Source organism: Chiloscyllium punctatum, chromosome 23, assembly GCF_047496795.1.
Source record: "Chiloscyllium punctatum isolate Juve2018m chromosome 23, sChiPun1.3, whole genome shotgun sequence".
Classification (NCBI taxonomy): domain Eukaryota; kingdom Metazoa; phylum Chordata; class Chondrichthyes; order Orectolobiformes; family Hemiscylliidae; genus Chiloscyllium; species Chiloscyllium punctatum.
The window spans coordinates 13,778,207-13,796,818 of NC_092761.1; the positions used below are offsets into that span (position 1 = coordinate 13,778,207).

At 44.6% G+C, this 18,612-nt stretch overlaps 1 long non-coding RNA gene across 4 annotated transcripts in view; it reads right to left on the reverse strand.

The window, feature by feature from the left end:
* LOC140494026 (uncharacterized) overlaps window positions 1-18,612 on the reverse strand; it is a 124,073-nt gene that overhangs the window by 43,281 nt on the left and 62,180 nt on the right. For all 4 annotated transcript variants that reach the window (XR_011963841.1, XR_011963842.1, XR_011963843.1 and 1 more), the window contains exon 5: window positions 10,859-11,005. This is a non-coding gene — a long non-coding RNA (uncharacterized lncRNA). The remainder of the gene's footprint in view (window positions 1-10,858; window positions 11,006-18,612) is intronic.

An 18,612-nucleotide genomic window follows, 5' to 3' on the forward strand; every position in this document is an offset into this window, starting at 1 on the left:
CAGGAACAGGAGAAGCTTTATAGATGGTGTCCATGAGAGGGACTGGAGGAGGTTAACGCAATAGGGAGGGTTGTGCATTCTCTCGACAATTAGAGGTAGGGGCAGTTGGGGAGACTGGATGAAGTTCGTCATACTCAGAGTTGTACACACACTGAGTAATGGCAGATGGAGTTTACTTCTGATCACTGTGAGGTAATGCACTGTGGGAAGTCTCATAAGCGAAGGATATACATCATGAAGGGTAGGTCCTCCTGGAGAACTGAGTAACACCGGGACCTTGGTGGGCAAGTCCCTGGATGTCTGAAGGTGTCAGCACAGGTTGACAGGGTGGGGAAGGCACCTGAACTGGGAGCAGGAGGGGGACCCACATCCTGATGGGGCGAATTGGTAGAGCTGCTTGAGAGGATATAATCTAATCTGGTAGGGTGTTGGACCTTAAACAGTCATAAGGCCAGAAAGAAGATTGAGCTTGGTACACAAGTTAAAGACAGCAATTTCAGCAGACAAGGCAGGCGAGACCATAGCAGGAAATGGGGGAGGGGGAACTGATGATTAAACTGCATTGATTTCAATGCAAGGGGCCTGACAGTTAAGGAAGATGAACTCAGGACATGGATTGGAACATGGGACTGGGAGATTATAGTTTTTACAGAAACACAGCTGAGGGAGGGACAGGACTGGCAGTTCATTGTTTCAAGGTGGAGATGCTACAGGAAGCATCGAAGGGGAGGCAAGACAGGACGTGTGGTGGGGGGTTTTCATTGCACGAATCATTACATCAGTACCTAGAGAGGATATTTCTGTGGGATCACCCAGCGACGCTATGTTAGTGGAACTGAGAAATAAGAATGGATCATCACTCTGACACGATTGTCCTCCTGACCCCGAATAATCAGTGGCAGACTGAGGAACAAACATATCAAGAGATCTCAAATATCAATCATAATAATAGGCCTGTTATGGTTGGGGTTTTTAAACTTTCCAAACCTAGACTGGGACTGCCAGTGTTCAGTGTTTGCAAGGGAGGAATTTGGTAATTGTGTTCCAGAAAACTCCCAATCAATATGTAAATGGCCCGAAAACAGAAATAGGCAAAACCTGACCTCCCCTTGGGAAACAAGGTCGGGAAAGGGACTGAGGTGTGAGTGGGAAAGCATTTTGCCAAAGTGACTCAAGTCTATTAGTTTGAAAATAGCGATGGAAAGGGACAGGGCTGGTCCACAGGTTCAAGTTATAAAATGGGGCCAGGAATATTAGCCAGGAACTCTCAAAAGGTGATTGGGGAGTCTATTTGCAGGGAAAGGGAAGTCTGGCAAGTGAGAATATTTTAAAAGTGAGATAAATTGAGCGATCACCACCAGCATGTTCCTGTTTGTGTGCAGCTCAATGCTGACAGCATTTGGAAACACTGGCTGTCTACTGAGGGTCTGGTCAAGGAAAAGGGGGCACATGTCAGGTATAGCCAGCTGGATCAAGGGAATCCCTGAGGATCACAGGGGCTATAGGAATACACTTTGGGTAGAAATCAGGAATGCAGAAAGTGTACATGAAGTAGTCTCGGCAGAGAATTATAAGGAGAATCCAAAAGTGAGTAAAAGAGTAACTCGAGACAAAATGCTGTCCCTTAAAGATCAATGAGACCATTGATGTGTGGAACAGCAGGATATGGGTAAGACCTTAAACACATTTTTCCCTCCAGAACTTACTGTGGACAAAGACTGGGGAACTCAGGGAACAAGAGTAATATATTAGACCACATTTGGAGTTCTCTGCAATTCCAGTCTCCCTGCTATAGGAAGGATGGTGTGAAATTTGAAAGTGTTCAGAAAAGATTTACAAGATGTTCCCAGGGTTGTTGCTGAATAAGCTGGGGTTATTTTCCCTGGAGCATCGGAGACTGAGGGGTGACCTGACAGAGGTTTATATAAACATGAGGTGTATGGATTTGGTAAACATTCAACGTATTTTCCCAGGGATTGGAGAGTCCAAAACTAGAGGGCATAGGTTTAAGGTTAAAGGGGAAAGGTTTAAACAACACTGAAGGGACAGCTTTTTTATACACACGGTGGTGTGTGTATGAAATGAGCTGAAAGAGAAAGTAGCAGATACTGATACTATGACAACATTTAAGAGATATTTGGATGGGTATATGAATAATAAGGGTTTAGAAGTACATGGGCCAAATGCTGGTAAATGGGATGGATTTATTTACATCTTCTGGTCAGCATCGACGAGTTGGACTGAAGGGTCTGTTTCCATGCTGTACATCTCTATGACTTGAAAAGAGTGCATGTTATCGAAGGTTTTAAAACACAAAGCTATGGAAAAACCCAGGACCTGATTAAGTGTATCACAGAACATTGTGGAGCCCCGAGCAAAGATATTTGTACCATTGATAGCCATGTGGGATGTGCTGGAAAGGCTGGAGGGTGGCATAGTGGACAGTGAAGATATTGTAATCGAGGATAAAGCGGATGGCCCTCAGGACAACTCCATACAACCCTGTCACGGTGGACGCTGCAAGATGTGTCACATTGTGGATATAGATACCACTATTACGTGTGGGAAAACCTCCCACCTTGTACACGGCAGGTACTCATGTGACTCAGCCAACATTGTCTCGCTAATACATTGCGGGCAAGGATGCCCGGATGCATGGTACATTGGGGAAACCGAGCAAAGGCTATGACAATGGATGAATGGGCACCGCACAACAATCAACAGACAGGAGGGTTCCCTCCCAGTTGGGGAACACTTCAGTGGTCCAGGACATTCAGCCTCGGACTTTCGGGTGACCATCCTCCAAGGTGGACTTCGGGACAGGCAGCAGAGGAAAGTGCCGAGCAGAGGCTGAAAGCTAAGTTCGGTACCCATAGGGAGGGCCTCAACTGGGACCTTGGGTTCATGTCACATTACAGGTGACCACCATTGCACTACACACACACACAGATATTCCTACACACACACACTCTCACATACACATGGACACAGGTACACACAGAAGGGCACACAGACACCCACACACACTCCCACACTCACACATGCACCCCCTCACAGACTTAAGACACTCTGCACTCACTACATACACACTTTCTCACACTCACAACCCCCACCCCAGACAGACACACACAGACAGACAAAGACCCACAGGCACACATATTTTGTGGGGTGAATTTGTACTTGCAGGATTACATTGTACTTTGCTCAAAAACTGCATGCATTCATGTAGAACTCTGAGATGAAAAACTGCATGAACTTATGTCAAACTCTTATCTCACTTTTTAGATTAGAATCAATCTAAATATCAGGGCATAGACAGAGAACACAGGGGGCTAACACCTTCAACATATTGTCTAGCTATCACCATTGTTAACAGCTAACCCGAGAATGCAACTTTAAAAAAATGTTTTGTGATTTACACATGAAAGAAGTGAAACTCTCACTGTATTCTTAACGATGAAAGGCTTAACAGACAATCAATTTTTCAATGTATAATGTCAGTTACATCACACTGTAAATTTTTGCTATAAATTCTGTGTTACGATCGAGCCCTCCACTATCACCTGATGAAGGAGCGTTGTTCTGAAAGCTAGTGTGCTTCCAATTAAACCTGTTGGACTATAACCTGGTGTTGTATGATTTTTAACTCTCTGCAAAAAGGTAGATGGATTTGTGACACAGAGATAAAATAAATTTAGACACAGAGAGACGTGGTTACAGGGCAAACAAAAGGTGGACATAAATATTCAATGGATCACAACCTTGTAAAAACTCAGGCAAAATGGGTAATGCTAACAATAATGGATAACAAAGGCAGTACAGAGAAATCATTTGACCTCAGATCATGAAGTAGAGTCAGTCTGAATGTAAATTCTGGCTACTACTTGCCAAGGACACAAACAGCAGAACAGTTTTACGCCATCGAACAGCATTCCATTGCTCATCACTGCATTACACAGGAACTCATTGGAATTTTTTAACAAACACTTTGTGATAATTTTGGGAAACTTCAATATTCCCATAATCTGGGACAGTCACACTAACAACAGTGATATTGGAAGAGTAGTTCAGAGAATTTTTTTTCAGTGTTTCTTTGAATAACAAATTGTGCAACTGGCTAGGGGCATAACTATCTCAGAGCAATCGTTGTGTGATGTAACTTATTGAATGAGTAATGTCACCTGGAGAGATCCTCAGGGAAATTGTGATAAAGTGCAGTTTAAAGAAATATAAAGTTTCAAAGTGAATCACAGAAAGGACATGCTACAACTAGAAACAAAAACAGCCAATGACATGGGTTTGAGAGGAGAACTGACCAAGGTAAATAGGCTAAACAGATTGAAATATGTGCCTGTAAATGGACAGTGGAAAACATTTGAAAGGACAGTGTAAATCACTCAACAAAAGAACATTACACTGAAACAGACAAAATCTCAGCAAGAAATTCCTACTGGCACCTCACTCAGGACAAAATGTATCATATTAGATTATGAGGCTTAGAAGATCACCAAAAAGTACTTAAAATCCTGAAGTGAGAGTGTTTTAGGAGTAAGTGTTAAAGGGATTGCAAAGGGTCTGCTAGCAGGAGTTGGGCAGTGGGAAGGGGAATCAGTGTCAGGGTTCAATGTCACAAAAGGAACAGGGAGAGGTGAAGGTACCGGAGTTGGTAAGAGTGTTACTGAGAGTGGTCAGGGCCTGAACGATGTTACAAAACCAGTACAGATTGCTGGAGTTGTTTGCAGAGGTAGAGAGGGACATATGTATTTTTATTGATTCATTCATGGGATGTGGGAGTCACTGTTAATTACCCAGAGGACAGCTCAGAGTTAGCCATATTGCAATGGGTCTGGAGTCACATGTTAGCCAGGCCAGGTTAAAATGTCAGATGGTCAACACAAAAGGAGGTCAGGGAACCAGATGAGTTCTTCCCACTGATCAATAATGCTTTTATGGTGACCTGACCAATGTCTTGTACAGATACAACATGACATCCCAAATCCTACGCTCAATGCTCTCCCCAATGGAGGTAACCATCCCAAACGCCTGCTTCACCAGCCTGTCTACCTGTGACACCACTTTCAAAGAACTGTGTCCCTGCATCCCTGGGTCACTGACTGACAACACTACCCAGGGCCCGAACATTAACTGTACAGGTCCCACCCTGGTTTGTTTCACCAAAATGGCACACTTCACATTTATCTAATTAAACTTCATCAGCTATTCTTCAGCTCACTATCCCAGCAGTACTGTTCATCCTGTTGTATCCCAGATAACCTTCATCACTGTCCTGTTTACCACCAATTTCAGTGTCACCCAAAAAACTTATTTAACTTACTTAACAATACTCCCATCCAAACCATTTATCCAAATGACAAACAGCAGTGGACCCACTCCACCGCTGGTCACATGCCTCTAGTCAGAAAAACAACATGTCTCCCACCACCCTCTGTGTACAACCATCAAGCCCAATTTTCTGTCCAGTTGACTAACTCCTCCTGAACGCTATAACGTTTTACATTCATCTGAGCTAATTACCCAGCTTACCATCTGACATGTAGAACACAGAACAGTACAGAACAAGACCCTTCGGCCATGATGACATGCCAATCTTTTATCCGACCATAAGATCAAAAATAAAATAGGCAGATAGAGTTTAATTCAGATAAATGCGAGGTGCTGCATTTTGGGAAAGCAAATCTTAACAGGACTTATACCCTTAATGGTAAGGTCCTAGGGAGTGTTGCTGAACCAAGAGACCTTGAGGTGCAGGTTCATAGCTCCTTGAAAGTGGAGTCGCAGGTAGATAGGATAGTGAAGAAGGCATTTGGTATGCTTTTCTTTATTGGTCAGAGTATTGAGTACAGGAGTTGAGAGGTCATGTTGCGACAGTACAACACATTGGATAGGCCACTGTTGTAATACTGCGTGCAATTTTGGTTTCCTTACTATCGGAAAGATGTTGGGAAACTTGAAACGTTTCAGAAAAGATTTACAAGGAAGTTGCTAGGGCTGGAGGATTTGAGCTATAGGGAGAGGCTGCACAGGCTTGGGCTGTTTTCCTTGGAGCATCGGAGACTGAGGGGTGACATTTTAGAGGTTTACAAAATTATGAGGGGCATGGATAGGGTAAATAGACAAAGTATTTTCCCTGGGTTTGGGGTGTCCAGAACTAGAGGGCATAGGTTATGGATGAAAGGGGAAAGATATAAAAAAGACCTAAGGGGAAACCTTTTCATGCAGAGGGTGGTATGTGTATGGAATGAGCTGCCAGAGGAAGTGGTGGAGACTGGTATAATTGCAACATTTAAGAGGTATTTGGATGGGTATATGAATAGTAGGGGTTTGGAGGGATATGGACCGGGTGCTGGCAGGTGGGACTAGATTGGGTTGGGATATCTGGTCATCATGGATAGGTTGGACTGAAGTGTCTGTTTCCATGTTGTACATCTCTACGACTCTAACTTCCATACCCTTCATTTTATTATCATCCATGTGCCTATCCAGAAGAATATTAAATGTCCTAATACATCTAAATTTACCGCCACCGCTGGCAGTGCATTCCACTCAGACACCACTCTGTATGTAATGAACCTACCTCTGAAATGTCCCCTCAACCATCAACTAATCACCCGAAAATTATACCCCCTTGTAATAACTATTTATATGAGGGTTAAAAAAATCTCTCTCTCTATTGACTCTATCTATGACTCTCATCACCTTGTTCACCTCAGCCAAGTCACCCCTCACCCTTCTTCACTCCAATGAGAAAAGCCTTAGCTCCCTCAAACTTTCGTTATAAGACATGCTCTCCAGCACAGGCAGCATCCTGGTAAATCTCCTCTTTACCCTCTCTAAAACTTTCACATCCTTCCTGCAATGAAGGGACCAAATCTGAACACAATATTCCAAGTGGGGTCGAACTAGGTCTCTATAGGGCTACAGCATAACCTCACAGCTTTAAAACTCAATCCCCAAACGAATGAAATCCCACATAATATATTGCTTCTTAACAAGCCAATCAGCTTGGGTGGCTACTTTGAGGGATCTATGGACTTGGAACCCAAGATCCCTCTGTTCCTCCACACTGCTAAAGGTCCTGCCTTTAACTCTGTATTCTGCATTCTAATTCAATCTTCAAAATGAATGACTTCACACTTTTCCCAGATTGAACTCCATCTGCCATTTCTCAGCCCAACTCTGCATCCTGTCAATGTTCCTTTGCAACCTACAACAGCCCTCCACACTATCAACCACTCCACCAACCTTTGTGTCATTGGGAAACTTACTAACCCCTCTTTCAATCACACATCCAATCATTCATAAACTCACAAAGAGCAGAGGTCCTGTAACCTCTACCTGCAGCAAACCACTGGTCACTGAGCACCAGGATGAATGTTTTCCATCTTACATCACCCTCTGTCTTCTGTGGGCCAGTAATCCTGTATCCAGACAGACAGGTTTCCCTGTACCCCATGCCTCTGTACTTTCTGAATGAGCCATAAAGATGTTTTGTCACATTCTCTAAAGATACAATAAGAATTGTAAGGCATGACCTGCCCCTTACAAAACCATGCTGACTATCTCTAATCAAACTATGGTTTTCCAAGGAATAATAAATCCTGTCTCGCAGAGACCTCTCCAATAATCTGCACACCACAGACATAAGACTGACAGGTGTGCAATTCCCAGGATATTCCCTTTTCTGAACAAGGGAATAATATTTTCCTGCCTCCAATCATCTGGTTCGACTCTAGTGGACAGTGAGGCTGCAAAGGTCATCACCAGGTGCTCAGCAATCCACTCCCTCCCTTCGTGTAGTAACTTTGGATGCATCCAGTCTGGTTCAGCGACTTATCTGTCCTTATCTTTTACAAAATTCTCAGCACATCCTCCTTCTTAACACCCACCTGTTCACGTACATCAGCCTGTTTCACGCTGTCCTCACAAACGACAAGACCCTTCTCAGCAGTGAATACTGAGGCATAGTATTCATTAAGGACCTCCCCTACCTCCTGTGACTCCAGGCACAAGTTCCTTCCACTATCCCAGATTGGCCTTTTCCTCACTTTGGCCTTGCTCTTGTTGCTCCCATAAGTGGAGAATGCCTCACGGTTTTCCTTAATCCTTCCCAACAAATGCTTTTTCATGCCCCCTTCTAGTTGCCCTCAGTCCATCTCTTGGTTCTTTCCTGGTACCTCCAGAGAATCCCGACTGTGTGGAAACTGGCCATTTGGCCCAACACCTCCATATCAATCCTCCAAATAGTATCCAACCCAGCCCCATTCCCCCACCCTATTCCTCTCCATTTGCCCTGACTAATGCACCAAACCTACCCATCCCTGAACATTATGGGTAATTTAGCATGGCTAAGCCACCAAACTGGCACATCTTTGGGCTGTGGGGGAGAAACCGGAGCACCAGGAGGAAACCACAGGGAGAATGTGCAAACACCCCACAGACAGTCGCCTGAGGCTGTAATCGAAATGGAGTCCGTGGTGCTATGAGGTCGCAGTGCTAACCACTGAGACACTGTGCCATCCAATGTAACTCTCTGGAGCCCTGTCTGATCCTTGCTTCCTCAACCCTAAGTAAGCTTCCTTCTTCCTCTTGATTAGATGCTAAAGTCCATGTGGACAACGTTGACTGCTCTGCCTTCATCTATCCTTGGCCACCTCCTCGAAGAGTCAATCCTTTTTGTGAAACGTGGTTTTCCACTCACAAAGCCATGCTGACCATCTCAAATCAGCCCTTGCCTTTGTAAATGTATGGAGCTCCTTTCTCTCAGAATCTCCTCCAACAACTTCCCCATCACTGTTCTCACGGGACTGTAATTTCCTGGCTTTTCCCTGCAGTCCTTCAGTGATGGAACAGCATTAGCCACCCTCCAGTCTTCCAACATCTTACTGTGCCTGTTGATATTATACATATCTCTGTAAGGGATACTGCAATCTCTTCCCTAGCTTCCTACAATATTCTAGGATTGACCTAATGAGCTACTGAGGATTGATCTAGCTTTATTTGTTTTAAGATTCCAGCACTTTCTCTTCTCTGTTGAGGATTCTTTCCAAGACATCACTATTTATTTCCCCACTTTCCCGAGCTTCCATGTCTTTCTCCACAGTAAATACTGACAAGACTATTTTGTCTAATATCTCACCCATCTCCTCTGGTTCCAACATAGGCAACCTTATTGATCTTAAGGGGCCCTATTCTCTCCCAAGTTACTCTTTAGCCCTTATTGAAACTTGCATAAAGGCTTCTGATAATTCAAATACACCATATCCCCTATACCACTTCACCCCTCCTACACCCTTACAATTCTGCCATTTATATACACAATAACAAATACAATCCAACAGGCTCGTTGCTGTATCAGTCGGCATGGAGACCACTGTCACACACAGTTACTGTGCTGCCCTTGCCATAAGTACATTCAGTGTCCCGACTGGAACCATATTGACATTCCCATCTCTGTTTGGTGCCTACAAAAGAATTCCTGATAACGGTTGCTGCTACTTGCTTATTCCCAGCTCTACTTTTCATATTCAGATCCACGTGACTGTCTCATTAATGCATTAACCTCATGCTTCCGTCATAACTTGTTGGCTTTTTGCCTAGTCTGCATATTGGGACTAGATTGGGTTGGGATATCTGCACAGTGTGGATGGGTTGGACCGAAGGGTCGGTTTCCATGCTGTACATCTCTCTGACTCTATGACTCTATCCAAACAACCCTTCAGTATTCACTTCACAGCGATGGTCATTCTGCAGCTACATCTCCGGAATGACAGTCCCATCATATCTGTTCACTATCATTCCATCTTCCTTATGGCGAAGTCAGGGAGTCATTCCTCAGTAGTGGGGGGGTTGAACAGATGGGTAGAGGTTACAGAGATAGGGAGGCTTACAGGGTCTCGAGGATTTAGAGTTAAACAGAGTTACGTCTGGTCAAGAATGTCAGTGGGACAAAGGGGTTTGGGGATTGGAAGAATTTACAGAGATCGAGGGAGCTGGATTAGATTCTCGAGATAGGGATAGGGATGGAGATAGGAAGAGGTAGGCAGACTGAGAGGTACAGACAGGGGGCTGTTTCATCTAGGAGATTATTGTGTATACTAACAGAAATATGGAAGGTTGTCGTGACTGAAGACATTTACAGATATAAGAAGGCTTGTAGGCTGTGAAGGCTACATAGATAGAAAGGCAATGGAGAATGTCAGGTTACTGGGTTGGAGACAGTTACACAAATGGGGAGGGTTGCACAAACTGAAAGAGGTTCCTGTGGTCGGGAGGGGTATGGTGTCGGGAATTAGGGTGAAATTCAACAAGATAAAGATCAAAGAATTGGAGAAGGATAAGGAGATTACAATTTTTTTCACAGCTAAGGAAGGGTTGTAGGAACTGGAGAAGATTACATAGGTAGAGACCACTGGAGAGGTTAAAGACAAATACATTGACATGGAGGGTGGTATTGGTGGGAGAAGCTTACAGGGATAGACAGGGCTGTCAGGGTTTACAGGGATGAAGGAATTTAATATCTACTGGAGAAGGTTAGGGATTAGGGTGTTAGGGACTGGAGAACCTGACAGAGAAAGAGACAGAGACACAGAGAATGATGTGGACTAGAGGAGATTCCAAACAGAGGAAGGATTATTGGTACTGGAGAATATTACAAAGATCGGCATGGGCCAGGATTGATGCCTGCGATCCGCTGTGCTGTCGCATTGAGGACCAGTACAGAAGAGATGAAAGCAGGACCCTCACAAGATGGTGGGAATGAAGCCTAGAATGTTGCTGTTCCTTGCCCAGCTCTGTATCTATGTCCAGTCTTCCAGGTCTGAATATAGAAGTCTACTACCTCCACCCTGTGCTGTTCATTGTGAGCGATGTTACCGGCTGCAGGAATTACTGAAGGCCCCAGATCTCCCTCTCCATCTCTCTCTGGCTGACCAACCAGTTTCCATGAGGTGATGGATGAGACAGGAATTAGGAACATCCTGATGACCTGCATGAGACAGAAATAGACAGAATGGGAAATTAGACTGATGCAATGAGTATAACACATGCAGAGTGGAACTGAGTCCAGCAGAGATCTCAATAATCCCAGTCTCCATCGCTTGCCTGACTAGAATGGAAAATTCTGTTGACTCAGGATCTCAGACCATCTGTAAGACGGAGAAATGCTGACAGAGGCAGCAAATAGAATGACACAGCGAGGGATTACCAGATGGAGAGATACTGAGTGATATCACATTATTAGACACTGTATTAACAGGGAATTGTTTGAATTTGTAACAAAGGCACTGGGATAATTGTGAGGGGATTCAACCTTCCTATCTCATCATCTCTTTGGCAGTGGCTCACAGATGAGGCTGACTCTCTCCCACTCTCAGTGGGGGTGGGGGAGTCTGGAGTTGGCTGTACAGACCGATGTGGCCTTCCACAGACTCTGTTACACTTGAGGCAGAAGGTGGCCATGGAAAGGGGGTGGGTGGGGTGTTGATATGACAGCGCGCTCCTTGTGCTGTTTTCTCCTGGATTCCCGTTTTCCCCACAGAAAGTCTCGAGGTGCTCGACACCTTCCCAATGCTCCTTCCCCACTTCAGACGGGTCTTGGCCGATTTGATTAAGAGATGAAAAAAAAGATCAATTCTGAAGTAACCAACATTTAGAAATGTGGAGGAGTGCAGTAGGAACAGGAAATATTGTCAGTGTTTAATCAGAGTAGCGGAACAGGGAGAATTGAAGGTGCTGGAGGTGGTGAGTGTGTTACAGAGGGGGGCAAAGGCCTGAACAACATCACAAAGCCAGTACGGATTGCTGCAGCTAGAGCTGTTTGCAAAGGTAGGGATGGACATACGTATTTTTCATTGATTCATTCACAGCCGAAGGATGTCACCGGTTGGACCAGCATCCATTGCTCTCCTACTAATTGCCCAGAGGCAGCTCAGAGTCAGCCATATTGGGAAAATACATGGGGATGTCTTGAAAAGAGTTCACATTGGAGAACAGGAGGTACTGGATGTCTTAAAATGCAATAAGTGAGATAAAACCTTGGGACATGGTCAGAGGTATCCCAGCGCCTTGTGAGAAGAGAGGGAGTCACATGTGAGCCAGACCAGGTAAGAATGTCAGATATCCCTCCCTAAAGGACATATGTGAACAAGTTGATTTTTTTTCAGATAATCAACGATTCTTATACGGTGGCCTCACTAATGTCCTGTACAGATACACCATGACATCCCAACTCCTACTCTCAATGCTCTGCCCAATGAAGGGTGACCCCATCCCAAACCCCTGCTTCACCAGCCTGTCTACCCGTGACGCTACTTTCAAAAAACTGTGTACCTGTGTCCCTGAATCACTGATTGACAACAGTACCCAGGGCCCGAACATTAATTGTACAAGTCCAGCCTGGTCTGCTTTACCACAATACAACACTGTGTATTTCTCCACCTGTATTCCTAACCTCAGTGGTCCAGCAGTACTGTTGATCCCATTGTACTCTTCGATAATCCTCTTCAATGTCCACATTATCACCAATTTCAGTCTCACTCACAAACTTGCTAACCATGACTCCTGTACTGTCATCCAAACTGTTTATATAAATGATGCACAACAGTGACCAAGCACCGAACCCTATAGCACACCGTTGGTCACAGGCCTGCAGTTTGAGCAGTAACCCTCTATGAACATGCTCTGTCTCCTACTGTCAATCCTGTTTTGTATCCAGTTGGTGAGCGCTCCCTGGTTATGTCTGATCTAAACTTACGATCCAGTCTGCCATGTAGAACCTTGTCAAAGGCCTTGATAAAGTTCATGTGGACATCGTGTACTGCTCTGCTTTGACGTCTCACTTGTCTACCTCCACACTCAGGTTTGAGGCATGATTTCCCGTGTACAAAGCCATGCTGACGATCGTTAATCTGTCCTTACCTTTCCAAAGGCACGATGATCGTTTCTGTCAGAATCTCGTCCAACAACTTATCACCCTGCCATCAGTCTCACTGGTCCGTAGTCGCTGTCAATGATACAAATATCTCTGGAAGGGGTCCTGTCATTTCCTCCCTCTCTTCTCACAAGGTGCTGGGATACCTCTGACCATGTCCCAAGGTTTTATCTAACTTATTGCATTTTAAGACATCCAGCACCTCCTGTTCTCCAATGTGAACTCTTTTCAAGACATCCCCATGTATTTTCCCAAGTTCCCGAACTTCCATGTCTTTCACCACAGTAAGTCCTAACACAAAATATGTGTTCAGTTTCTCCCCCATCAGCAGTGATTCCACACAGACAGCCTCATTGACCTTTCAGGGGCCCTATTCTCTCACGAGCTAAGTTTTAGCCCCTGTTGAAACTTGTCAAAATGCTTCTGAAATTTCAAATATCCCTCTACCGCAACTAGCCTCCCCCAACCTTATCTATTCTGCATTTATGGTCACACCAAAATATAGAATCCAACAGATTTAAAAATATTCCCCTTTTATAAAATCATACAGCTCCCATTGTTTCTAAACATCATTTATTGTCATATTCTTTATAGCACATTCCAGCACGTTCCCGACTTACTGCCAGGCTAACACTGTTTGGGAATTCTTGTGTATCAATCTGAAACAGGTAGCTTACAGGATCAGCCGGTCATAGAGAAGGCAAATCAAATGCTGCCATTTATTACAAAGGGAATGGAGTCTAAAAATAGGGAGGCCTTGATAAAACGATGCAAGGTACAAGTCAGACCACACCTAGATTATAATGAACAGTATGCATGCCCTAAGGAAAGACATTCTTGTGTTGGAGGCAGACCAGGGAAGGTTCACTCGGCTGATCCTGAAGATGGCTGGATTTTCCAATGAGAAGAGGTGGAGTAGATTGCCCTTGAACCGAATGGGATTTTGAAGAATGGGAAAGAAATTGAATGAAACATCCAGGATTCTGAGGGGCTTTGACAGGGTAGATGCCGTGAAGTTAGAAACTAGAACAGTACAGCAGAGTAATAGGCCCTTCGGCCCACCATGGCTGTGCTGACCATTGTGCTATTCTAAACTAATCCCATCTGACTGCACATGCGCGATATCCCTCTATTCTCTGCCTATTCATGTTTCTGTCTACATGCCCTTCAAAACTTTGCTCTTATTTCCACCTCTCCCACCTCCTGAGCAGCTTCCACCCTCTCGGTAAAGACAACTGGTCTCATTCATCTCACTTAAAACTTCTCACTCTCACCTTAAACCGATTCGCCCTAGTATTTAATATTTCTACATTGGAAGGAGGATTCCAACTATCCACACCTCTCCTAATGCTATATACCTGTACCCGAACTCCCCTCAGTCTCCGATACTCACGCAAAACAATCCAACTGCGTCCAACCTCCTTACAGTAAACACATTCTCATCCAGGCAATATTCTGCCAACCCTCTGTTGCACGCTCCCCAGAGCCTCCACATCTTTCCTGTGGTGTGTCAATGAGAATGACACGCAATCTTCCAAACATGGCCGACTGAAGTTTCATTCAGTCACAACAAGACATGCAAATGTCTGTACTCAATACTGTGACCAATGAAGGGAAACCGACCATACTCCTCCTTTACCACCACATCCTACTGTGTTGTTATTTTGAGGGAGCTATGGATTTGCTTCCAATGTCTCTCTGTTTATCAATGTTTCCAACTCGTCAATTAGTGCACTTCTCTATTCCATTTGGCTTCATAAATGCATCACTTCACACCTGTCCCGATGAAATTCAATTTGCCACATCTCTGCCCAGCGTTCCAGCTGATCTACATACTGCTGCAACCTTTAACACTCTTCCTCACGATCCACAATTCCCCTAACTATCCCTAATCATTACATGCCTTTCCAAATGTCGTCTGCAAAATTACCACTCAAACTGCTGACCTTTTCATCTGAATCACAGATATAAATTACACACAGACATCGCAGCACTGATCCTTGTGAAACAGCATTGACCAAAAACGTCCAATCAGAAATTGACCACTCCATATGCCTCTGTCTACTGTCACCAAGAAAATATTGCAACCAACTTAACAGCGAGCATGGATTGTGATTTGATCTTCCAGATCCCCCTTGCTATTTGGAAGCTGTCCATTCAAAATGACTCTATATTTTGATTCCCAGATTAAATTGTCTGTCTCACTAATACGCTGACTGCATCCTTTCTTCACAACAAAACGGCACCTTGTTTGGTTTTTTGCTGATCCTGCCTAAATCCCTACAACCCCTCAATAATCACATCCCAGCCATGGTCATTCTGCAGCCACCCCTCCACAATAACAGTTCGATCATATCTGTTCCCTTCAGTTAATGCTGTCATTCCATCTGCCTTGTTGCAAATGCATGGTGTGTGTCACTGAGTGAGGGCCTTTGAGGGATGGTTAGAGGTCACAGAGTGGGAGAGAAGTTTGGGGGCAAAACAATGTTGCAGGGTTAAACATAGTTATAGTTGCTATAGAATGTTCGCAGGAGAAAACATTTTATTGTTTGGAGGAAGTTAGAGAGATAAAGCGTCTTTGATTAGACTTCAGAGATCGGGATATGTGTAGGGTTGTGGATCGTTATATGGACTATGTTGATCAGGGTGTAGAAACATTCACAGGATTCCAGGATGTTGTACATTTAACAACAGTTGTGGGATCTGGAGAATATCACAGCGATAGGGAGGATGGTATGGACTGGTGAATATTACAGGGAAAGGGAGGGTGGTATGGACTGTAGAATGTTGCAAACACATGGAAGATGATATAGACTGGAAAATGTTGCACGGATAGGGAATAGGTTGTAGACTGGATAAAGTTAGAAGGAGAGATGATTTTATGCACTGGAAGGTATGTCAGAGAGAGAGTGGTGTGCATGCTGCAAGATACGACAGGGATAGGGAAGCTTGTAGATACTGGAGGAGAGAGTCGTAGAGAGGCTTGTGAGAGACCAGATTCACTTATGAGCATAGGATGTGCTGCAGTGAGCGGAGCCTTTTGCAGATATAAATGAGGATACAATGGCCACAAAGCAGTCACACCAATACATAGGTATATAGGAACTGAAGGATGTGAAGAGATTACACAGGCTAGGAGTGTTGTATGCAGTGGAGGAGATTAAACTGATAGGGATGGTTTTAGAGACTCAACAATGTTAGGAAATAATGGGAGTTGCAAAGGTAAGAGCAGGTTTCAATAATTAGGAGGATATAGACCTGAAGGAGCTTTGACAGATAGCGATGGTACAGTAAAGGGAATTGTAGTGGCTTCCCTTTCAGAAGCAATTCATAAGGACTCAAAACAGCCTTTTTAACATATGCATTGTCTCTCGAACATTCATCAGACAGTGCTGCAAATATTTCACTGGCTCTGCCTACCAGCTTAGACTGAACTAGCATTACCCAGAAGACCTCTGGCCACTCTACCTGTCTTTGCAATTTTTCAAATGAAATACAGAGTTCCTTGACAGTACAGTCACAGGTAGTTAGGATAGCGAAGAAGGCGCTTGGTATGCATTCCTTTGTTGGTCAGAGTATTGAGTACAGGAGTTGGGAGGTCATGTTGCGGCTGTACAGGACAGTGGGGAGGCCACTTTTGGAATACTGCATGCAACTCTGTTCTACTTCCGATGGGAAGGATGTTGTGAAACTTGAAAGGGTCCAGAAAAGATTTACAATAATGTTGCCAGGGATGAGCGAGAGGGAAAGTTTGAACAGGTGATGGTTGTTTTTCCTGGAGAGTCGGAGGCTGAGGGTGACCTCATCGAGGTTTATAAAATCAAGAGGGGCATGGACAGGGTAAATAGACAAAGGCTTTCTCCTGGGGTATGCGAGTCCAGAATTATAGGGCGAGGTTTAGGGTGAGAGTAGAAAGATATAAAAGAGAACTAAGGGGCAACTTTTTCACGCAGAGGATAGTACATGTATGGCTTGAGCTGCCAAAGGAAGTGGTGGAGGCTAGTACAACTGCAACAGTTAAAAGGCATCTGGATGGGCATATAAATCGGAAAGGTTTAGAGGGAGGTGGGCCGGGTGCTGGGTGGTGGGACTACATTGGGTTGGGATAGCTGATCTGCAGGATGGGACCATGAATGGGTTGTGGAACCTGGAGGATGTTATGATTTGAACCACAGGTAATGTTTGATTGGATCTTTCAGCCAATCTTATAGATGGTACAATTGCAACATTTAAGAAGCATTTGGATGGATATATGAATAGAAAGGGTTTGGAGGGAAATAGGCCAGGTACTGGCAGGTGGGACTAGATTGGGTTGGAATATCCTATTGGCATGGCTGGGTTGGAATGAAGGGTCTGTTTCTATGCTGTACATCTCTATGACTGTAAGATTGGCTGAATGGTCCAATCAAAAATTACCTGTGGTTCAAATCATAATATCCTCCATGTTCCAAAGCCATCCCCTGTCCCATCCTGCAGGTTCAATGAATCCCGGAACCTCTAACCTTCTGCAAGTCCCACGTCCCTTCCGACATTTGTACCATCCTCCAGGTTCTGCAGCCCTTCATACCCCTGAACATGGCCCAGACTCTCCAACTCCTCCTTCCTCTGCAATGTTCCCCAGAAGGGCACTGGAGGATGGTGGGGGTTACAGAGATATGGAGGGACATCAGGACGGGAGGATATTGCAGACATTAGGAATATAGGGACTTGAGGAGGTTTCACAGTTTATGAGTGTTGTAGGGACTGGAGGAACTTACAAAGATAGGGATAGTTTTAGATTGGAGGATTCTGCAGAAAAGCTTTACGTGGTTAAAGGCAGGATTCTTAGCAGCGTGCAGGAACAAAGGGATACTGTGTCCCTCAGGTTCCCACCCAAGTTGACAGGCTGTTAAGAAGGCGGATGGTGTGTTGGCTTTCATTAGCAAGGGGATTGAATTTAACAGATGTGAGACTTTGCTGCAGCTCTACAGAACCCCAGTTAGACCACACTTTGAATATTGTGAACAGTTCTGTTCGCTTCATGATAGGAAGGACATGGAAGCTTTAAAGACAGTGCAGAGGAGATTTAGCAGGATGCTGCCTGGACTGGAGGGCATGCCCATAGAAGGTAGGTTGTGGAAGCGAGGGCTTTTCTGATCACAGCGAAGGAGGAAGAATGGTGACTTGATAGAGGTGTACAAGGGAATGAGAGGCATAGATAGAGTGGATAACCAGAGACGACTTCCCATGGCAAAATGGCTATCACAAGGGGACATACGTTTAAGGTAATTGGCAGAAGGTTTAGCTTAGATATCAGAGGGATATGGGCCAGGTGCTGGCAGGTAGGACTAGATTGGGTTGGGATATCCTGTCGGCATGGACGGGACTGGTACGTTATTTACACAGAGTGTGGGGGGTGCGTGGAATGGACTGCCAGCCATGGTAGGAGATTCAGACACATTACAGACATCGAAGCAACTCTTGGATAGGCACACCAATGAGAGGAAAATGTAAGGTATGTAGGTTCGTTTCATCTTCAGAGTAGGATAAAAGGCCAGCACAATATTGAGGGTGGAAGGGCTTGTACTGGAATGTGCTATTCCATGTTCGAAATAGCAAGAGTTATGATGGCAGCAAGAGGTTTCGGGAAGCGGGAGAGGATGCGATCTGAATGAAGTGACACA